Consider the following 24,641-nt stretch of genomic DNA (forward strand, 5'->3'; position numbering starts at 1 on the left):
TGCTCAGAGTCCCCCTTGATGCGCAAACAGTTAACATGCAACAAATAGTCACTCCAAAGTCACTAATAGCAGAGAACAAACGAAGAGATTATTGTAGGGTACGAAACCACCTCAAAGTTATGCTTTCTGATCGATCTATTCAAGAGTCCGTAGTAAAATAACACAAAGCTATTCTTTCCGTTTGATCTATCATAGAGTTTGTACTAGAATAACACCTTAAGACACAAATCAACCAAAACCCTAATGTCACCTAGATACTCCAATGTCACGTCAAGTATCCGTGGGCATGATTATACGAAATGCATCACACAATCTCAGATTCATCTATTCAACCAACACAAAGTACTTCAAAGAGTGCCCCAAAGTTTCTACCGGAGAGTCAAGACGAAAATGTGTGCCAACCCCTATGCATAAGTTCACAAGGTCAATGAACCCGCAAGTTGATCACCAAAACATACATCAAGTAGGTCACGTGATATCCCATTGTCACCACAGAGAAGCACATGCAAGAAATACATCAAGTGTTCTCAAATCCTTAAAGACTCAATCTGATAAGATAACTTCAAAGGGAAAACTCAATCCATAACAAGAGAGTAGAGGGGGAGAAACATCATAAGATCCAACTATAATAGCAAAGCTTGCGATACATCAAGATCGTACCGAATCAAGAACACGAGAGAGAGAGAGATCAAACACATAGCTACTGGTACATACCCTCAGCCCCGAGGGTGAACTACTCCCTCCTCGTCATGGAGAGCGCCGGGATGATGAAGATGGTCACCGGTGAGGGATCCCCCCTCCGACAGGGTGCCAGAACAGGGCCCTGATTAGTTTTTGGTGGCTACAGAGGGTTGCGGTGGTGGAACTCCCGATCTATTGTGCTCCTCGATGTTTTTAGGGTATATGGACATATATAGGCGAAAGAAGTTGGTCAGGGGAGCCACAAGGGGCCCACGAGGGTGGGGGCGCGCCCAGGGGGTAGGGGGCACGCCCTGACGTCTACTCCAAGTCTCCTAGATTGCTTCCATTCCAAAAATAACTCCCCCAATGGTTTCATTCCGTTTGGACTCCGTTTGATATTCCTTTTCGTTGAAACACTGAAATAGGAAAAAACAACAATATGGGATGGGCCTCCGGTTAGTAGGTTAGTCCCAAAAATGATATAAAAGTGTAAAGTAAAGCCCATAAACATCCAAAACGGGTAATATAATAGCATGGAACAATCAAAAATTATAGATACATTGGAGACGTATCAGTCGACAACTAGTGAAAATTGAGGCCCAGCATGCATTTCGGCCTGCTAAAGGCCCATGGTTTGATCTGGGCCGTAACAGGCGAGTACAATATTTACCCTGTTAATGGCCCAATGCTACCTGGGCCAAACTAAGCGCTGGGTCCACAAAAGGCCCAACTAAAATATAGGCATGTGTAAGTTGTGGGCCTGGCGCAAAGTGTGAATGCCCCAATCATTCGGGCCCAAGAAAGATGCAGGCCGGCCCAATTGTGGCGGTCTAAAACCAGGCCTGTTAGAGGCGAATGTTTCGGCCTAGTCGATTACATCTGATTTTTTTTCAGATAGCGAATGATGGCAGTAACTAGTAGGAATTAAGAACATACCTACTCTGTACAATATAGAAATTATGACATAGTAACTAAGAATAAACCTACACTATACAATAAAGGATTTTTGGTATATTACATCCACTGGGCATCGAAGTTCGCCACCAGTGATCATAAAGTGCAACAAAGAAGCAGATTACAAAAACTGGGCACCATTGCAGCGTAACAAAATAATACTGAACCGAGACCACTTCCAAGATAGTTCAAGAAAGGTTAGCCTTGCGGGGGAACTGCTGCATAAGCTGTTGAGCAAGGCTGTGAGACCGGCCTAGCATGTCGGTCATAGCTTCCAGGTGTAGCTGTTTAGCGATGAGGTTCTCATTGGTGTTCTCCGCAATCTGTCGTAGAGATAGGACTTCAAGTCGAAGTTGAGTTGCAGAATGCCTCTCTGCTAGAACTTGGGACTGAAGAAGTCGAACTGATTCCGACAACGAATTCTGTGAGCTTTTCTGACTACTAGTCTCAAGTAACTTGAACACTGCATCAAGACAAGACTTTGGGGTTGTCTCGCTATCTTCAAGATGTCTTGCCTTCTTTGCTGCAATATATGTTGGGTTTGTCTCACAGCCTTCAGCAGACTTGTGCATGCCATCAGGCATATCACCCTGAAACAAAGCAGAGAGATGACAGGTTTTGCACGTGTATAAACAAAGATGATAACTATGCTGTCAATTCCATCCAATTTCAAATTAGAAAATAAAGAGTAAGTTTAAAATATCAGTAGCATAATTTAGCATTGTTCATAATGGGGGGAGCTTCACCACACTACTGGATTACCATGGCAACATAACAAGCATAGATAAAGGGCAAAGAAAATCATTGTATCTATTTTGGTTAATGTGCATGGCATGTTGTTCATATCATCAGCCACATCAGTAAGATAAAACAGGAGATGACAAGGTGCAAACGTGGGCTGCTTCACCACACACTGGATTATAGATCCACAAAAACAAGCATACATATAGATAGTATTGAGTAATGTGCATGGTATGAATAAGGAATTTTCTTTTACAAGTAAAACTTAGAACTTACGGTTCTTGCAAACATGCATTTTGGTAGAAACAGCAAACTAAACAGCAGTAAACGATAGGGAGTATGAGAAAATTAAACAGCAATTGAGGATAAAGGATTTAGAAGGACTGACTTATATTAACAGTTAACACCGGCTTTATAATGCCCTTCTCCATGTCAACGGAAGGATAACTCAAGAATTTCAGCCCAAAATCTTCATCATAAGCATTGCCTGTACTCTACATTTTGTAGAGAGTAATTATAGATATGATAATACTGTAAGGGATAGTGGATAATGAAGATAAGATGCAGATTGATGCTACATAATCAACTACCAATCCCTAGAAGTACAAGCGTTACAGGACAAAATGTACTGACAAGAGCAATGGGCTACACTTTGCACTGGCATTGTCTGTGTATTCTACTTGTTGGTAAGATTAAATATAGATCTGATCTTTTTTAGTAAATGGTGGGCGAGGGAGATAAGATGCAGAATGTTTCACAATGAACCAATCCCTCTTCCCATAATACAAGAGTGTTCTGAACACTGGTTTACTGTACAAAACGTTCTTATATTATGGGACGAAGGGAGTAGCTGTTAATGTAAGTACAATGATAGACGACGTTCAGTACTTACAAGAGGACTGCAGAGTTAAACCTCTTCAAAAGCATTGGGTTGATTCTAAATTAATGTAAGAGTCCATACAGATCTTATAATATCCACCAAATGGACGATAACGAGGCTAACATGTGCAGTGATGCTCCATAATCAAACAACTATGAAAGTAAGTATGGTCATACAGGGCAAGAGGTACTCACAAGAGCAATGCAGTGTGCAGTATAGTTGCGAGATTCTGTGGTCCCTGGAGAATGAATGTTCTTGTGTTAACAGTTTTCGTACAAGCGAGACATTAAGGCAAATGCAGAAATGTAGTTCAAATTGTGATGTGATATCATAAACAGTACCTTATGTTACAGCCGAGACCAATGTGTAACAAGATTATTCCAGTCACCGTCGGATAAATGTAGCACTGGAGACTTTACAGAAATTTTGTTAAGAGGCTTGCCATCGAAGTGCGCTTGCCTCAGGTAGGAACGATACTTCACCAACGAGTGCTTGAAAAGCGCAACCAACCCTTACTCTTCTTCAAAATCCATTTTGCTCGTCTCCTATTTAAAGGAATGAAATGTTGTGTCTTCTGTAAGCAGAAACATATGCAGTAATGACCATGAATAACATTAGTACATTACTTACACATAAGTTGCGGAGGAAGACTGGAAATTGTTCTATGTCTGCGGTATAATCTTTCCATGAAGGAAAGATGCGCAGAAAGTTCCTGACAAAAATATAAGCTTCGTCTTCTAAACTGGGAAGAAATGGAACATGGGTCCTATTTGCTGCAATTGGGGCTCTCTCTGGTTCGAAAAGGGATTTGGCAACTGGATTTGGTGTACTCTTTGCTAGAATGGGGGTTTTGCGTCGTAGAGCTGGTGCTATGTCAACTGGCATAATCATACTGTTTGATGCAGTTGGGGTCTGCTAAGTTGAGGCATTAGAAATGACCAGTGTAGTAGGGCTAGAGTCTGCTAGAGTTGGGGTGTTTTGTGGGTCAGGTGATATTGCAACTACACCTAATGGGCTATTTGATTTATCAGGTGCCATTACCTTTTCCAAATACTTTTCTTGTGCTCCTCCACGATCAGCAATCACCCTCTTCCTTTTGAACGTCTGATACACAAGAACATCCTTTGAATGGATAAATATGGTATGATGACAAATGGATTATATACTGAAAATGGATAGGCAGGGCGTATTCACATACACGATGTGTAAACTAAGCTAATGGCAGTTCAACAAAGTAGAATCAATGCAAAGCATCAGTTGCAAGATATGTGCGACCAATATAACCTTGGAAAGTTAGAGCAAGCACCTTGATGGGTGAATAAGATAGGGAATCTTCCTCTGACTCCTCCACTAGGGAGCTACATTGACTTAGGTCTCCCTCTAGCTCAGAATCACTATTAGGATCATATTCTGAGCATCAATCTGTAGGTGGAGAGCGTTTGCATTGCATTGCATCCAGACTTGATTCCAGTCCCTTAATGCCAAGTTTTACAGCCATGGCATTGTTCTGCTTTATTCTTATCATGCGCGCAAGCTCATAATCATTATGATGCAGTTCAGAATCTGAGATTCATGAAAACATAAAAAGTAGTCAAATTATCTATGGAATGCATTGCGGATTCAACTCGAAGAGTGTCTCCCTATAAACCCCTGCATATACAAAGTTCACCCCCAACCGTGCTGACCAGACCACACAGAGAAATATAAACCCCTTATGTCTCTATAACAGGCAGACACAGATTTCAAAACTGAAGTAGGAACATTAGAATCATATGAAATTCATATTTGAACAAATAAACTAAGGAATTATGAGTGGCATAATGTTTAGCTTCAAGGGTGGAGTGTTGGTAGTGCGACACAAAGCAAGTAGACATATTGTATTCCATGTAATAGATCGAAGCCTATGTAAAAGCTGGAAATGACACTTTCTTTCTATACAATGCAATGTTCGTTGGCCCACGCATGATGGAAGAGATCAGTAGAGAAATACTATTTACTCATGTCTATGGTTCCAGTATTTAGAAACAGGGTGGTCCACCCGAAAAGAATATTGACAACAAATATGACAAGGCAAGCATAGATGTAGTGAATCAATCATTGACTTATGAGCTTACTAGGACAAGTATGCAGAATTGTAACTGAAGTAAGAGACCGTCCAAAATCTGAATCAAGAAGTCTGTCTAGCACTTATTGTTTGCAACTAATCGACGTGAATAATTGAATATTATATCGAATAAGTAAGAAAGACAAGTAAAATTGTCAACAAACCCGACTTGCAGTAGTAATCTGGGTCAATGTCACTACGACCAACAATCCAAATGACTATTGTGTATTCTGAGGGCCAGAATTTTGAAAACCCTTTGAACTTTACAGGTACTAAAGATTACCCAAATACATCTGAACCATTAAGTGTAGGTAGCACTGAGCACACAACAAACCCTAATGACAGTCTTGCCTAATGAGTAATGAATCAATTACAAAATGGGTGATGAGGAGTGGCTGCTGAGTGTTGAGGACATATCTCAGGATAAATCGGGTTGGCTTAGTGGGTGCTGCACGCCCGAGCCCTGAACGGACGGGGAAGGTAGGCACGGCGGCGTGCCCGGGCAGCGGTGACGCTGTTGGGCGAGCGGCTCCTGGCCTCCTGTTAGTCCGGTGTCTCCTCCTAGAGTCATGCCGTCCGGGGACGGCAAGTCGCCGGCGAGGCAGGCGGTTGGGGGCGAGTAGAGATCAGAAGCGCGCAGCATAACAGAGGGGAATCGGGCCCTGGGACGACCCAATATCCCAGGGTGGGCCGGCCCAACGTGGGCACCCTGTAGAGATACACACCCGAGCGGCAAACATGCATTTTCGAAACTAATTTAGGAACATTTAGCTAACCAATTAGATGGCTCTGTTTTAATAATATCATATTCGTATTTGAAAGCTTGTTTAGCTTGATGGGTGGAGCAGTGCTATTATGACAAGAAGCACATATTCTAATCGTATAGTGATCATAAAAGGGGGAAACTCTAAGCATATTGTTTTTAGCAAAAGAGGGTTTCCTGTCCGATTTCTATTAAAGAAACCACCACGGAACCAACATGACCAATTAAACCCTAAGCATGATTAATTAAATCGTATTATGACTGTGCCATGGAAGATTTGAAGCTGCAAACCGGAGAAATGATATTTAGCATCCATTGTTTGCTTCGAACTAAGAACTAAATTCTAAGAGCTAAAAAGAAAGTAGAGTAACCAAGTTAAGATCTATTTTCTGGTTGAGATCAAAAAGTTGAGGAGATATTAAGTATCACCTCTCTTGCAGCGTCGTGTAGGCATCGGGGGTGCGATGGCTGTCGATGCGTTGAAGAAGATCTGCAACGGTAGATAGGTGCATCGGGGGATAAGTCCCATTGCGGTGGAAGAGAAGGTTGTGTGAGCGGCCCCGACAAAGAGGACGATGGCGCAGATGAAGCAAGAGGATGCGATGCAAGGCTCTTGGTCCGTCGCCGTGGATGACAAACATCCATCTCTAGCAGTAGACGACGCGGTCTTGGTAGGCGTTCCGGCATGGTGGAGGACGGTGGCGATGGATGTGGTGGAGGACGGCGACGATGGATGGGGTGGAGGATGGCGACGATGGATGGGGTGGCAGACGGAGGCTGGTGTGGGGATGGTGTTCTAGCACGGACGGTGTATGAATGGGAAAATGGAGGGAGAGGTACGGGGAACCATGTTTTTAGGATGCGCCTGTCTGAAATATGGGGAAGTTACGAACTTAGCCCCCATTTAAAATTTGGATGTCTCGTCGGTTGGGGATAGGACGGTAATCTCACATCTCGCCAATATTTGCCCACAGCAATCTCGGGCGAGGAGAGGGTGGTTGGTGCCCACGGTGTATGAACGGGGCTGACAGGTAGGGCGGTTGTGTCACGTCTGAGTGAAGTTGCAAACCTGCCCCTATGGAAAATATTTTCCTACATCGATTTCAGCCGAGTCGAGTTTGTTTTGCCGCCCACTGTGTAGGAATGGGGAAATGGAGGGAGAAACAGAGGTCTTTCAGACGAGCTTGAATCAAATGTGTTTTGTCGCCCATGTTTGGCGCCCATCGTGTCGGAATGGTCTCAGAGGCAGTCGTGTCATGTCTAATTGAAGTTACTAACCGACCCCTATTTAGAGAAGCACAAATCGGGCCGATGGATTGTCCGTGTAATGGGTAGACAGTAATTTCCATCTCCCAAACTCTTGGCTTCGGGCAGCCGACGTGGGAGTGGACATTTTTCCGCTTCTTTCGAATTTTGGGACAATAAGCATCCACGTTTACCCTGGCAACTAAATTCGAATCCATTTTGTATTCCTATATGAATCTTTATAAATCATTCTATGTGTTTTTATATATCTTCAAAAGGACGACAAAGATGTATTCCACTGTCATATATGAATATGGTTTACACATGTCGATACACAAATTCGGAAGCTAGAATCTAGTTTAAGGTGAATTCGAATATTTGGAACACTTCATGTCCAACTCAAATGTCACACGCAGCATAATGTGTACTCCCATTTAGATATGTACACAAGCGATGTATCAAGATTCAAATACCGAGTCAATCAACCAAGAATGTACAGAACTAACATACATGTAAACACTTATAGAGTATATGGATCAATAATATCAACTAAAATACATAGGCCAGGCCGCTGTACTTTTTTTGCTACAACAACATCCTTTTTTTAGCCAAGCTACTACAGCATCTTGGCCCTTTCCGATGCGTGCCACTTATGGTCCATCTATTACTATAATTATTGTTGAATGCACATTCAGCTCGATTGGCATATTTGTATGTCTGGCACAACAATCAAAATGAAATGTCTCCGAGTCTTATCAATTAATACAGACTTGTGCTCAAATAAAATTACAAACCAAAAAACAAAAAACAAAAAACAATTATTACATGATCTCTAAAACAAATGGTTTGATTGATTACATGAACAAACAACACAAAGGTTATTCAACAATGGAAAGAACATTTCACCTATGATTTACCAAGTGGGAATTTAATTTCCTTGTTTCCTTGAGGACCTTAACAATGTGGTCAGTCTCAGCTTGCTTTGTTTTGAAATCCACCAAATATTTAATGGTTGTCTTGAGTACTGCTTGTGATTGTGTTGTTTGCTTCCTCAACATGTCAACTTCATCTCTAAGTGCAGAAACAGAATCTCTTTCTACCACTAGTTTGGCCTCTAGAGCATCAGTAGTTGGCAAGTCATAATGCACGATTGGGCCGGTGCCACTGTTGTGGGATGATACAACATCCATGGGGACCTCGCTCTTTGATCTTGGGCTAATCTGTTTTGCCATTAAAGTTCTGATTGGATTCAGAAAAGTTGAAGTTAGTAAAACATCTCAACTGAGAGTTATAACAGCAAACCAGTTAAACAAACAAGGAATTAAAGAGTTTCAATTGGATGCTGAAAAGTAGTTATTAACATCATTGCAACCCATTGTTGCAGCAGCAAAGTAGTTAAACAAACAAGTAGCTATTTAAGTCCGGGCAAACGGTAATTCTTAACAGTAAGTATCAAACACATAGATAGGCGCAATCTATAATAGGATTAACGGGCTATGGCATTATGTAATCAGTAGCAAAATAAATTAAGCCAAGCAACATAATTGAACAATTTTTCAATAAGTGGCTAACTAAAATTCCGAGAAGCAGGTAACTGAACTTACACTAGTTCTTTGTACAGGCACACTGCAACTTATTTTTCGCTTTCAAGGTTGTACGAAGGAGTCCATGGCATCAATTGCTTGGATATGCAGTCCCAATACTTCTTTCTTCCCACACTGCATTGATAAGTCGAATGGTTAGTCTGGTAAGATGGTGCGTCCTTGATATGTAGTCAGACTAGTTGTAGCCACACACATCACACTGGCTTTTACTGTATATTTCATGCGATTACTTTTGGCACATCGAGACCTAAGCATTCTACAATAGGATGAAAAGACTGGCATCCTTCACATTATTGGCGAACTCAGTTCATAGAAACAAGCAATTCAACCATTCTGTGGGTAAATCAAAAGAGCCACTGGAATATTTTTGGTGCAAAGGGGGCAAGAGCAAGCAAGAGTATCAAGCAAATGCAACCATTTTGGTGCAACAAGACCAAGACCAGCAGAACGGCAGGATGGAGGTCATCGTGGAGCCCAAGCCAGCGTCACGGTCAGAGTCTTTGGCAGGCGAGGACCGACTTTAGCCATGATAAGTTGACTAGATGTTCCCCTTCAAAATGGCCAATTGTTGGCGCCCTTCCCTCTCAATATTTGGGGAGAGGACCAAGGCCTCGCTCTATAAATAGGGCTAGCCACCACAGAAGAAAGGGATCCGGATTCAATCCTTCCCAAGAGGCATCACCTCCACAAGAACTCCTCCCCTCGCGAGGCAGTTCTTCCTTTGTATTGTTCATCACCAGCCCTTGAGGCAATCTACCACACCACAAACTAGAGTAGGGTATTACACCACAATGGTGGCCCAAACTAGTATAAACCTGGTGTCCCTTGTGTTGTTCTTCGTGTAGTTTAGATCCTTGCGAGGCGACGAGACGTGAGTAGGTGGGAGGTGTGATCTCCGCGCGCACCCCAGAGTTCAAACCTTGAGGGTCTGCCGGAACCCGAAATCCGACATTTGGCGCGCCAGGTAGGGGTGCGCCGGAGGTTTCCCTTCCACCGACCCGCTCTCCGCCAACACCGTGCTTCGCCCTCATGATGGGCAACGCCGCCGCCCGCTCCGGTTGCCAGCGCCAGCATGGGGGCCAGGGGGCTCCGAGCCTTGGCCCCCGCCTTGCGGCAGGTGTAGTGGTCGAACAAGTTCAAGCCGGAGATGCCACCGCGCTACAACGGCACGACCGATCCGCTGGCTTTCCTGCTGGCGTACGAGGAGGCCGTCCTCAAGGCCGGGGGCGACGACAGGGTCATGGCTAACTGGTTTCCCATGGCCCTCACCGGCGTCCCGCGCATGTGGCTGCTCCACCTGCCAACGGCTTCCGTGGCCTCTTAGGGGGAGCTGCGCGGCCTCTTCCTCGCCCAGTACGGTGCACCGGCGCCCCCGGTTGTTGCAGCTCTCCTAGGAGGCTCGCAGGCACCACCTTCAGGCCGCCACATCAAGCCATTCGCCCGCTAGATCGGCGCCGCTTCCGTGCAGCATGGGGCTCCTCCGGGTTGGGCGGCGCCTAAGGCCGATTTGGCCTTCAGCTCGGATGATCACCCCTACAACTGAGCCTGCTCGGGCGCGCTCCCAATGCTGTGCACCCCCACAATCTGCCAAGTGGCCGTCACCAAGACCCTCATCGATAGCGGTGCTGGCCTCAGCATGCTCTCGGGGGAAGCCTTCAGCCTCCTCCACGTACCGCCGGAGCGGCTTCAGGCCAGCAGGCCCTTCTTGGGCGTCGGAGGCGGTTCCACCGGCTCCCTGGGGCAGATCCGCCTTCCGGTGACCTTCGGCACCTACGACAACTTCCGCACGGAGCTAATCGACTTCGACATCACCCCCATCGGCCTCCCATACAACGCCATCCTCGGCTACCCGGCACTAGCCCGATTCATGGCCGCAACTCACCCAGCGTACAACCTCATGAAGATGCCCGGGATTAGCAGCGTCCTCACTGTGTCCGGAGACACCGGGGATGCATTGCAAGCGCTCAAGCTAGCCTTCAAGACTGCAGCGGTGGTGCAGCCCGCCGTCTCAGCCGTCCCCGAGCCCAAAAGGGCTGCGCCGGCCAAGAAGAAGCAGCTGTTCAGCCAAGACAAGGCGGAAACCAAGTAGGTATTGGTCGACGAGAGTGAGCCATCGGGGCTACCTTCACGATTGGCACCAAACTCGAGCCTGAGCAAGAGAAGGCCCTGGTCAGTTTCCTGCGCGCGAACAGGAAGGTGTTTGCGTGGGAACCTAATCAGCTAGCGGGAGTCCCGAGGGATGTAATTCAGCACCATCTCAACGTGTGTCCCAACGTGCGCCATGTGAAGCAGAAGGCACGGCGGCAGTCCATGGAGAAGCAGGCCTTCGTCGTCCAAGAGACCCACAAGTTAGAAGCAGCAGGGGTCATCCGCGAGGTTCGCTACCCAGATTGGCTGGCCAACCCTGTCGTCGTGCCAAAGAAGGGGGGAAAGGAACACATGTGTGTCGACTTCACCAACCTCAACAAAGCCTGCCCGCAGGATCCACTCCCACTTCCTCGCATCGACCAGATCGTTGACTACACCGCCGAGTGTGACCTACTGTGCTTCCTGGATGCCTTCTCGGGCTATCATCAGATCAAAATGGCAGTGGAGGACTTGGAGAAGATGGCCTTCCTAACCCCATGTGGAGTATATTGCTACACCTGCATGCCGTTTGGGTTGCGGAATGCAGGCACAACCTTCTAGCGGTTGATGCACATCACTCTGGGGCGAAAGCTTGGGAGCAACACTGAAGCTTACGTGGATGAAATTGTGGTGAAGTCTCGGGAGGCGAAGACCCTGATACAGGACCTGGAGGAAACCTTCGCGAGCCTCAGCGAAGTGGACCTATGGCTCAACCCGGAGAAGTGTGTGTTTGGAGTCCCCTCGGGCAAGCTCCTAGGCTTCCTCGTATCACACAGAGGCTTTGAGGCTAACCCAGAGAAGGTCAAGGCAGTCGAGGACATGAGCCCGCCAAAGACCCTCAGGGAAATGCAAAAGCCCACTGGGTGTGTAACCGCTTTAGGGCGTTTCATCTCCAAGCTGGGAGAGCGGGCGCTGCCTTTCTTCAAGCTTATTAAGAGGAAAGGCCCCTTCGAATGGACTGAAGAGGCCGACAAAGCATTCCAAGACCTCAAGAGGTACCTTACCAGCCCCCCCCCCCGGTGATGGTGGTCCCTCGCCCTCGGGAGCCCCTGGTGCTCTACCTTGTAGCCACCCCTTATTCCACCAGCGCAGCCCTGGTAGCAGTCCGAAAGGAGCGTCAGGCCTCGGCCACCGTCGCACTCCCGACCAAGGCAGAACAGGGCCCGGAAGGCCTCGCAGAGGCCACGACCGCAGCGGAGAAAGATCAGCCCCGCCAAGAGAGCGCACCATGAGTAGAGGAGGCTCCTTCAGGCGACCAAGGACTGAGGGCCGCGCCACCCCAGGAGGTGCCCCGGCCTCCGGAGGGCGGGGGCCGTGCCGGCACCCTCAATCTCATCGAGCATCCGGTGTACTTCGTCAGTACAGTGCTACGGGACGCAAGGGCACGGTACCCAATGCCTCAGAAGCTACGCCTCGCACTGTTGGTAGCCTCACGCAAGATGCGGCACTACTTTCAGGGCCATCCCATCAATGTCGTCTCAGCCTATGCCCTGGAAAGGGTGCTCAAGAGCCCCAATTCAGTGGGAAGGGTTGCCGAATGGAACATCAAACTGTAAGCATTCCAGCTAGAATTCAGCACTACCAGGGCCATTAAGGGGGCTGCGCTCGCGGATTTCATGGCAGAATGGATAGAGGCGCCAGGGCTCAAACTGGGCAAGGACCGGTCACTCTCCCCGGGGAGTGAAGCGCCAGATGGTTGGGTGATGTACTTCGACAGAGCATTCGCGCGGCAGGGCGCAGGGGCTGGTGCAGTGCTCATATCCCCCACTCAAGACAAGCTTTACTATGCCGTGCAGCTCTATTTCCAGCATGGGGAGAAGGTCTCCAACAATATAGCAGAATATGAGGGTCTAATAGCGGGCTTGAGGGAAGCCATCGCCTTGGGAGTAAAGCGAATCACCATCAAGGGTGACTCGCAACTCCTCGTCAACTTCTCCAACAAAGTGTACGAGCCAAAGGATGAGCATATGGAAGCGTACCTCGCTGAGGTCCGCAAGATGGAGAAACAATTTTGGGGGCTGGAGTTGCAGCATGTGCCTCGCGGTACCAATCAGGAGGCTGACGACATCGCCAAGAGAGCATCCAGGCGGCTACCTCAGGAGCCTAGCGTCTTCGAGGAGCGGCTCTTCAAACCCTCGGTGACGCCGATGTTATCAAGCACGGCGCAGCCTAGGGAGGAACTCCCTCAGCCACCTGCCTCAGGTGCCCCGGCAAGCGGCCCGGCCTCGGGGGCACGCCTCCTTCTGGCGTTGGAGCCTCAAGAAGAATGCTGGATGGCAGAATTCAAGGTCTACTTGGCGCGAGGGACTCTGCCGGAGAAGGAGGAGGACGCGGAGCGCGTGGCACGGCAAGCCACGACCTACAACATCAAGGATGGGGAATTCTATCGAAGGCGGCCGAACGACGTGTCCCTGCGTTGCATTCCCAGAGAGCAAGGGAAGGAGCTGCTGGCAGACATACACGGCGGAGACTGTGGGCACCACTCATCCTCGCGGACCCTTGTTGACAAGGCATTTCGCAGCGGGTTCTACTGGCCCACAACGCTCAACGATGCCGTTGAGCTGGTGAAGGCTTGTGAGGCCTACCAGTTCCACGCCAAGCAGATCCACCAGCCGGTGGGGGGGACTGCAGACCATACCCCTCTCATGGCCATTGACAGTTTGGGGGCTAGACATTCTGGGCCCGTTCCCTCGGGCGCCAGGGGGCTACCGCTACCTCTACGTCACCGTGGACAAGTTCACCAAGTGGGCCGATGTAGAAGCCGTCCGCACCATACCCGCGGGCTCAGCAGTCAAGTTCATCAAGGGCCTCGTGAGCCGATTTGGGGTACCTAACCACATGATCACCGACAACGGTTCGCAGTTCACCAGCAATCTCTTCAAAACATACTGTGCTACCCTCGGAACGCAGATATGCTACGCCTCGGTGGCGCACCCCCGGAGCAACGGCCAGGCTAAGCGGTCCAACGCGGAGGTCCTGAGGGGCCTCAAAACCAGAACCTTCAAGAAGAAGCTAGAAGCCTGCGGCAGGGGCTGGTACGACGAGCTCCAATCTGTGTTGTGGTCCATCCGGACGACCGCAACCAAGCCGACTGGCGAGACCCCGTTCTTTCTGGTTTGCGGAGCTGAAGCCGTTCTCCCGACATCGTTCCGCACGGGTCCTGGCGTTCGACGAGGCGCAGCAGGACGCCATGCGGGGGACGAATCTCGTGCTGGGGAAGGAGCATCGCCGAGAAGCCGCACTACGAGCAGCAAGGTACCAACAAGCACTGCGGAGATACCACTGCGGCAACATCCTCCCCAGGACTCTTGAGGCAGGGCACCTCATGCTTAGACGGGTTCTCTCAAGGGAGGGACTGCATAAGCTCTCTCCCATGTGGGAGGGCCCATTCAAGGTTGTTCATGTTTCCAGGCCCGGCTCCACGCGCTTGGAGACCCAGGAGGGGGTGCCCGTCCAAAACGCGTGGAACATTCAACATCTCCGAAGATTTTACCCCTGAAAAAGGCCCGGTGCCTGTGAAGAAGGCGAATGCCTGTGAAGTAGCCGCGTTTTGGAAAAGGCCCGGTGCCTGTGAAGAAGGCGAATGCCTGTGAAGTAGCCGCGTTTTGGCAACGGCCCGGTGCCTGTGAAGAAGGCGAATGCCTGTGAAGTAGCCGTGTTTTGGAAAAGGCCCGGTGCCTGTGAAGAAGGCGAATGCCTGTGAAGTAGCCACGTCTTGGAAAAGGCCCAATGCCTGTGAAGAAGGTGAATTCCTGTGAAGTTGCTGCGTTTGGGAAAAGGCCCGGTGCCTGTGAGGAAGGCAAACACCTGTGAAGCTTGCCGCCCATGACACTCTCACGTAATAATGAGTGGGGCTGTACACGCCCTGGAGTCTTCGGAGTGCCGCCCTCGGGCCTCGGGGGCTATCGCCCATGCCCAGTGGCAGCACTTAGCTCCGCGCCGGTGAGAAGACATCGAAGACTAGATTAGGTGCCGGATGCGGCTTCTTTCATTTGCTTTCCGCAGTTGGCTTGTTTGTTTCTATTTGAAGTTTTACTGAAGCCGTTACTGTTTCGAGCTCGCGAGCCTTCGTCCATTTCACTTATTTGTTTCGTTTTCTCTCGCGCAAAGTCTCACGAGGGAGGAACATGGGCACCCTCGCGAGTTTTTTCTGCCCCGGTGATTTGGAACTTCCCTATCCGAGTCCGCTGCGGGAGCACCCCTCCCAGTCCGTGCCCCACGGGCATCGCGACACAATCACGGGACTTGGGTTGGTCGTCCCCGCTACCAAGGCTGGAGACAACCGTTATTGACTAACCCATGCAGGACACAAGGCGGACGAGGAGGCCCTAGCCTCAGGAGGCGAGGACCGCAATGAGCTTCCCCCCAAGTTAAGTAATTTCCACGCATAAACACGTGGAACGAAAACTAGCGCAGAAACAGTAGAAACAGCGTGCCAATTAAACAGCAACAGTTCAACACGCCCCCGTGGGGCACCAGACTATATTCTTTTTGCGCAGGAAAGAAAGAAAAGCAAAATGGGCAAGACTTGCCCTGCATCAACTCTCGGAAAGGGCTCGTACTGCCTCCGGAGCTCAGCTGGATTCCGCCTCCTACTTCACCGAGGAATGGTGTCGGGCCGACCCGCTGCCCTCTCCCAAGCGAGCGCGACGACGAGGGGGCTGGTCGCGACCACCGCTGGAGGAGCTACCGTCCGATGGGGAGTCACCAAAGCTTGGTGGGCCTCGGGCGCCGCTGCCCGCGCGCCTCCCACCACCTTCATCCCGACCAATGCCGGGGCTGGGCGCACGGCCGCGGTCATCGTCTTCGGGGCAGCATCCGGCGCGGCGACCGTCTTCCCCGAACACCCTCGCGTAGAGGATGGCATCGCCGTCGAACTTAAAGTGTAGAGTGCACCATCGGCTCAGGCCGTGCGCGCGGGCAAATGTTTGCCAGCCGCGGGTCAGGGCCGCCTCCCCGGCGGTGGAGACCTCCAGAGTAGCCCAGGAGGCCCTGCTGCAGCAACCATCTGCCTGAAGCCAAAGGCCGTCCAGGGCACCAGCCGGAAGTTCACCTACAAAGAAGCAGGGGAGCTGGAGCCATGTGCCGGTCGGGTCCGCCGACCACACGACGAACTCCGGCAGCACCTCCGCTGAGCGGGAACGCATCCTTGGGGGTCGCGCAGCCCCAGCGTACCTCTCGTTGGCAGCCGAGCGCCCACCGCCGTGCAGAGGGCTACTTCCATGGCCACGAGAAGCCGCAGCGGGGGCCGTAGGGTGCTTGCGAGGGCGGCCCCTACCACGCTTGGCCGGAGGAGAGCCAAGCCCTTCCTGGCGAGCCTTTCCTTTCTCCGCGGCCGAGAACCTCTTCGGCGGGGCCATGGGGATGACGAGCGCCCAAGAAGAAGAAGGGGAGTAGCAGGAAGGGATGGACTGGAAGGGCTCGCGCCATTCCATACATATAGCCGGGGGAGGCCAACTGCCGGCCTCCACGATCACAGGTAATCATGACCCGTTTTGCATGCAGGGACTTGTCAATTCGTGCAGTTGCCGAGGCGTTGTGGGGAAGTAGGGACGCCCACGTCCAATCAACCGCCACGCGGCACCCAAGGCTGCAGGCTGTTGGGGCCCGCAGCGCTTCGCACTTGCCCCTTCGCTTCTCTCCTAGGCCAAGTCCAGGCGCGCCTTGGGCCCGGGCGCTACTATCGGCGTTCTGGGAACGGGGGTACCCAGACTTTCCTGCCTGCGGCCTACGGTGTGGCTCAGGGAGTGGCCCAGTATGACCCATCTTCATCAACTCATGCTCAAGACCCTCACAAGGGGCCAAGCCTCGTGGGGCGGACGACAGAAAGCTTCCTCGGGCACAGCCTTGTTAGGCTGGCTCGCGAGGAGGCGGAGAGATCAAGGCAGGGTACCTCATGAGGTGCCCATGACGCAAGCCATGACGACCGAAGCCAGGCGGGCGCCGACCTGCGCAGAGTCCTTGTTTCCTCCTTGGTGCAAAGGGGGTAAGCGCAGGCAAGAGTATCAAGCAAAGGCAACCATTTCTGTGCAACAAGACCAAGACCAGCAGAATGGCAGGATGGAGGTCATCGTGGAGCCTAAGCCGGCGTCACCGTCAGAGTCTTTGGCAGGCGAGGACCAACTTTAGCTAGGATAAGTGTACTAGATGTTCCCCTTCAAAATGGGCAATTGTTGGCGCCCTTTCCGCTCAATATTTGGGGAGAGGACCAAGGCCTCGCTCTATAAATAGGGCTAGCCCCCACAGAAGAAAGGGATCCGGATTCAATCATTCCCAAGAGGCATCACCTCCACAAAAACTCCTCCCCTCGTGAGGCAGTTCTTTCTTTGTATTGTCCATCACCAGCCCTTGAGGCAATCTACCACACCACAAATTAGAGTAGGGTATTACACCACAATGGTCGTCCGAACTAGTATAAACCTCGTGTCCCTTGTGTTGTTCTTCGTGTAGTTCAGATCCTTGCGAGGCGATGAGACGTGAGTAGGTGGGAGGTGTGATCTCCGCGCGCACCCCAGAGTTCGAACCTTGAGGGTCTGCCGAAACCCGAAATCCGACAGTATCCACTATAACCCAGATCGCATTATTGCCCCATCGGGTCTTAGGTAGTCCCGTGATGAAGTCCATACAGACATCTTCCCATTTCCATGGTGACACGGGCAGCGGTTGGAGAAGTCCGCCTGGCTTCTGATATTCTTCCTTTACCTTATTGCTTATGTCACAACAGGCCACAAAATAAGCAATGTGTTTCTTCATTCCATCCCACCAGAATATTTGTCGAAGGTCTTCGTACATTTTTGTACCTCCAGGTACGAGGATTCGTGGGCTTCTGACAGAATCTTCTGCTTCAGATCTAATTGATTAGGCACACAAATCCTTCCCCTGAATCGGAGGGTACCGCACCGATCCTTCGAGAAATCAGAAGGCTTGATCCGGTTCTGTAAATCGGCATCGCCTGGCAGTTCTTCAGGGAATACATCAGGAAATTCGCTAACCACCGGAATTAATACCATTTCAGCTATAGCTGTAAAGGCCATCTCCTTGGAGGGTATGCTCCTACGAGCAATAAATTTTGTAGTTTGTCCCTCCTGGCTGGTCAAGTTGACTTCTCGGGTTGCACAATTTATGCACACTTGGTACAGAGTCAGCCAATCTATTATTATATAGTTAAGACAAGAGACAAATAAGCCATCACGTTCGTCCACATGTGCTAATATTATTTGCACCGTCTGATTAGAAAATTAGTGGCTAAGATTAAAAGTTTTTACGTAACATGCTAATACGTATATGTAACAACATATTGAACCATCACAATGTCACGTGTATGTATGTATTAAAAAAAGAGGCTATAGGCTGGCGATTGTCATGACCACGTACAGGACCGTCTAGAAAATAGAATTAGGAATCGTTCAAATCTCTATGTATTAGAAAAGGAAAAGAGAAACCCATCAAAAAAAGGAAGGATAAAACGTAATGGATGTATTAGAAAATACTAGCAAAAGGGCCCGTGCGTTGCAACGGGAGAAAAAAAATCATAATCAACAAAGGCCATGACAAAATTTTAGAGGCTTTTTATGTGACATATCGCCATAAGCACTAATTACTTCATTATTATTATTATTATTATTATTATTATTATTATTATTATTATTATATACACACACGTATATCTCCTAAAAGAAACACGATCTTGAGGTTTAGCATCCAAGGGCAGTAAATAATTTGCGAGAACAATAACAACGAGTTCCCCAAGAGAAAAGGAAAATTCAAGAAGATTCTCTGATGCAAAGGGTGCTACGCTATGGATAACTGAGCATCTGAACAAAACTTAACCGCATGATACACTAAGCAGTCACGATCAAACATTAATTCACACGCAAAAAAAGTCGCACTGTGATCCATAAAACAGGCATGAGTACCAAATTTGGTATTTCATTTTTTTCACCTGCAAAAGAAAAACGAATACCAAATTTCGTATCAGAAGCAACCAGGCGCCGGAATATTTCCAGCCCTAATCTCCATTGGATTTCGGAAAGGAGAACAATAACAGGCACAGGCTATTGATTCAAGTGCTACAACAGATTATCAGGCTGAGTCCCTACAACACAGTTCTTTTATTAACGTGGGTCCCGGACAACGTTTGTTTAGCGCCGAATTCATAAACACAAAAGTGGTTGTGAATCAGTCCAAACATCAGAAATACAGCGAAGACTGCGCAAATGCTAAGCCGAGCTCTATGTTTTCACCATCACAACAACTTGACACCAGCTTCTCCGACAGAATCTATAACAGCCGTGACTTTCCCATGGTACTTCTGTTCTCTCTTCATGTGGATGGACACGGCAGGTATCTACTTGAGCAGCACGTGCTCGCCCAACAACTTTCCAATCTTTGCGGCGGCAGAGACGTCGCCGGTCGACTACATGTGCGATCTCAGCAGCTTCTCCTGTGAGCTCGCAGAACACGGGACGGTTGTTGTTGGGGTGTGGATCACCTGGGCGGTCACAAACTTGTTCGAGAAATCCATCCTCAAAAGGTTGGGCTTGAGAAAACTGACAATTCTAGCTGCCCTGTCTGGTGGAGGGATCACCATTGTCGCTGGTTTCTCTGTAGTAAGGTAACAAGTAGCACATATTAGTCAATTGACAATGTGAATAACATTTCAATTACCCAATCATAACCCTGTGCACATAGTGACAAACCAACAATCTATACACCAGTTTTGATTTATCAGCAGTCGATGCTAAAAATCAGGATACAAAAAGCACTGGGGAATACAATATTAATGCAAATGCTAAACAATGCATAAAACAAATTCTTGCTGCTGGCATATAGGGGAGAGGCAGTGCATGAAAAAGTAATGATCTTATTAAGGAAAATGAAATGAATATTGGTTGTACAATCTAAGTAAAGTTGCCTGCTAAGTTTCCCTAAAAATGGTTGCCTGCTAAGTAGATTACATGATACTGAATTAGCTTTGCAACCACACCATTGTGACAAGGAGTTATACCAAGAAACTCCCATAACCTTTTGCTTATACACAATACTCCTAATTTAGCTAATAATAGGTAAAGAATCTTGATCTGCACAGTTGCATCCTAGGTGTGTTTGGTTTGCGCGCAACCCAGAAGATACAAAAAAAAAATTGGCTAGGCAAAATACTCGATATTGTTTTGGTTGTCCATGTTCTGGCCTATGCTGGAAAGGAAAGGAAGTACACTGGGAGTCGCCAAAGGAATAGTTACCTGTGAGAATATACTAATTTGGGCACTGTGACATCGTGAACAGGAAATGATGCGGTTAATTTAGGCCCAAATAGCCTGGGCAATGTAGCTATGTGAGTAGTGTTTTAGTTGGTATGCATTTTTTTACAGATAAAGCAGAAGCAGTGACTCAATTGACATAAAGAAAACTATCAAACAAAGTTGCCAACCTTGATTCAGAATACTTAGCGCCAAACAAACCAACAACAAATTTAGTAGGTTCAGTGAGAGGAAGCTTAATCACACTGTCTTTCAAGTACGATGATCAGACAGTTTGATACCGATCAGCTTCAGCAAGATGATAGGATATCACACCATGAAATTCATATTCCATCCAAATTATCTAGAGTGGCAATATCTAACGACTAAGGAAATTTATGCATTCAGGAGGCAGAAACAGAGCGACTTGTCCGAGAAAGAACTCAAAGTTTTTCAGAGTGCTTCACAACATTGAAGCGGGAACCCGAAGCTGGAAAGGATCGTCACTGAGTGAAGCTAGAACTTCCTATGCCCCAACAATGCTAGGCTCCTATAAACATCGATACCGAATACGGCTCTACATATTTCAGTTTACCAGTACACATGGCATCAAACGATTTCCAGCTCAAGATTTTTCAAATAAAAAATGGAGATCAGGTATGCAGAAACTGGATCTAACGTGCAGAGCTAAATATAACAATTAGTGATACTTAAATTTCGGGCTATATCAAATTAACTGCTGCAGAGCCAAAGATCGAACCCGCCCAGGGAGCGACCTCCCATGCTCCCGCGCCTCCGACCTCGCGCTTACTTCCCCTCGCCGCCGCACCGGGTGCAACCGCCACTCCTCTCCCTCCCTTCCCCAGCCAAGATCCGCTTCCCCCACGGCACGAGAATCAACTTCGCCGCCGTCGACCTTCACAAGCCCGCTAGCCCTCCCCTTCCTATCATCTCTCTCCCTCTTGCATCCCTTCTCCTCTGTACCTCTTCCAGCCACCGGCGCCCATGGGCACAACCGCATCGGCTGATCACCCCCACGCCCGGGGCAAGCGCTGCTGCCGGCGAGCTCCTCCTGCGCGTCTCCCCTTCCTTTTCTTCCAACTTAATTTGAACCAGCCAAATTTAGGACTGCGGGTGCCCGTCGAGCACAGGGGAGCTCGGTCGTGGCGTCGGGGCTGATCTCAAGGTGGTGCCACGGGTGGTCGGTGACAGCGCGGCAGAAGATGTGGCTTGGGCTGGGCCTTGGCTTGATGCCGGGCCGGCTGGGGCGGCAGCCCGGAGCGAGTGCTGCGAGCGAGCGGGACGAGCGTCTTCCTCGTGCAGACGTGGGCTGGGACAGGCAGCGACGGCGCTGCAGGTCGAGCGGGGCGGCGCTGCGGTGGCGACGACGGCGGGGCCCGGTCGGATCCGGGCAGATCTGGCCGGGGTGGATCCATTTATGGCGGATTTGGCGGGGATGCGGCCGGATCTGGCAAGATTGAGGGCCGGTGGCGCCATGGCCCTCCTGGAGGTCCATGTTCGGCGAGAAATAGGGAGAGAGGTGAGAGGAGACTGAGAGGAAGGAGGAGAAGGGAGAGGGGCGAGGCGTCGGAGCGGCCGGAGGTCCGGCGGTGAAGGTCGCCGGCGGCGGGGCGTGGCGGCGGGGTGGGTCGCCGGCAATGCGGCTTGCGGGCGCGAGGGAAGCGAGGGCAGGAGGGAGCTGCGGGCGGCGTTGCGGTTCGGTTCGGGCCCGAGCGGGTTTACATGGTTTTTTCTAAAAGTGAAACGTTTTCTCAGGGTGTCACTAAAACAGGGACTGCGGGTTGATTTCCTGTAAACCGAAGGGCTTTTTTGCAAAACAACCACGACGGACGACCAGAAGCAATCGCTGGTTTATTAGTATATATATAGGGATAGGGATAGGGATAGGGATAAGGATAGGGAAAGATAGTCACGACCACGTACAGGATCATCTAGACGATAGAATTAGAAAACTTACAAATCTTTGTGTATTAGAAAAGGAAAGAGAAACACGTAAAAAAAAGGAAAGAGAAAACGTAATGGATGTAATAGAAAAGGAAAGAGAAACAAGGCCAAAAAAGGAAAGAGAAAACGTAATGAACGCAGTCACTATTCAATGTGGCCGATAATTCACAATTATGATCGCAGCTTTATTCACGTCTTTTATTAGGAAAGTACTGAATTGTAATTGTGTCACAATTGTAATCGCTGATTTGAGCAAATATCCGTGACCCATAAATTGTCTCCCTTCGGCCTCACAGCTCCACGAGGCAAACCCGCGACCCACCAGAATAGATGGCACTGCCGGTGTCGGCCTCACGGTGGAAGCTATCCATGTCCACGAGATTGAGGGAGAACCTCATCGGTGTTCCAGACAAGATGCCGCTGAGTCGACGGACACAACAAAAGGACAACAAATACCACAAGGTAATGCTGCGGATGAAGGTTATCATCATCATTAAGAAGAGCAGAATATCCGATAAAACTGGTGACCCCGACGCACTACACCCTCAGCGACAACATCCTGCCAGAAGCTGACATCGGCGTCATCACCGAACCCCGTCTGTGCGTTCCTTCTTCCTGAACGCCTGGGCTGCTACCAGCGTGCCACTCGACACCGATGAGACTGCGTCCAGCAAACTCTGTGCTATCATCGTCGTCGAAACAGAGAAGCTCCTGCCACCCCAAAGCCGGCAAAGATGGGATTACTGGTGCCACCAGCTCGGACTGGAATCGTTTCCACAAACACAACAGTGTGCACCAGAAGCACCATCCTGGCGAGAGCAGCGCGACCGCGACAGAGGATGGGAGCAAAAGCACTCACAGGAGGCAATGGGTGAGAGAGGGGCCATCCGTCGTGCAGCTGATGCATAGCGAGATGGCTGTGGCGGGCGTGCCGTGAACCACAACTGGTGTGGCATTGGATGTGTCAGTGCAGGGTGGAGTTGGAGGACAGTGTGGTATACGGGAACCGCGGGTAGCCGAGTACCAACTGCAGCGGCTTGGCTGCGTCTCAAAGTGTAAAAAGTTCGGGGCCAGCAAGGCTCACGCGCGCCAGGATGGAAAGCATCTATCACAACCACGACATGTTCAGTGCGCCGGCTTCGATGGGAGTGGGCTTCTGGAGAATCACAAGGTGCTAATTAAGGAGCCTCAATGCGTAGTATTGCAGCGCACCAGACGCGATTAAGTTTTCTATGAGTCAGGTTCATTTAGTCTTTTCTTCTAGGTATTCTTTGTGCAAAAATGTCAAAATAAAGTGGATGAGCTACGAGGTAAAACCATAACAGTAGTATATTTTCAACTCTCAAGCCGTTTGAAAAAAAGAGTCACATATATCTTCTGTGTGCACGTAAATTTCCAAGAAAATTGACGAGATTTGTGCGACATTTAGCATGATGAATATGTACACTTTCGAACAATCCATTTGGTACTATCAATCTTTTTTGTAAATTTAAATAATAAACTTTCCTTCCGTAAATAGCTTCAACATGGAGACTCTAATAGGCAGAGCTATATTTTGCGACAGCCTAGACAATTTGGACGTGATAGGAGAGAAACCGCGCAAGAAATAGGATGATAAGTTGACGGATTAGAAGGAAGGATGTCCAAAAAATATATGGTGAAAACGCATGAATACCAGCGGTGGTTGACCAATTCAAAGGTTCGAGTAAAATGAATGCAGACCAGACCTAAATAGTCTATGCCATTTGTGCTACCGTCATTACATATCATACGATTACGAGCTCGAAAATGCCGTGAGAAACAAGCAACACAAAATCAAATGACAAAAACCCTAGAATGCCTACGGGTCAGTGCTGCGGATAAATATTATAAGTACACTACTATGCATAGATTGCACATAATAGTTAGAAGTGATTTGCATATAATCAGACAGTTAGTTTGTTCATGAAATTATTTGTTTTGTCAATTTAATGAGATGGTAGTTGAATGCATAGCACGATAGAAATCAGTGAAGTTTTTTTAAAAGAGAAATATGGTACCACCGAGCTCCACATCGGTATCGGTCTACCTAATCATATATCAATGACACAGGGGGGTTGGGGTTTGAATTTGATGAATCAAGCAAAATAAGATCGTGCAATTGGATTTGATACATTAATTGAAGGTGATAATGGTGGACAAAAAACTAAAAGAAAATGACCCAAGAATACAACTATATTTGTTTCATAGTGGGAATGGCAGATGAAACAATGCCACTTAAGGAGAATATCATAACCTCATGGCTAAATAGGCTTGGAGAAGAGCAACCAAATGAAAAAAATACAATCTACATGTATTT

General features: G+C 48.8%; 1 pseudogene; it reads right to left on the reverse strand.

Annotated features, from left to right (window-relative positions):
• Positions 1-19,190: 19,190 nt before the first annotated feature.
• LOC119335862 lies at positions 19,191-19,696 on the reverse strand (annotated as a pseudogene).
• Between the last annotated feature and the right edge of the window lie 4,945 nt (positions 19,697-24,641).

Source organism: Triticum dicoccoides, chromosome 7B, assembly GCF_002162155.2.
Source record: "Triticum dicoccoides isolate Atlit2015 ecotype Zavitan chromosome 7B, WEW_v2.0, whole genome shotgun sequence".
NCBI classification, from domain to species: domain Eukaryota; kingdom Viridiplantae; phylum Streptophyta; class Magnoliopsida; order Poales; family Poaceae; genus Triticum; species Triticum dicoccoides.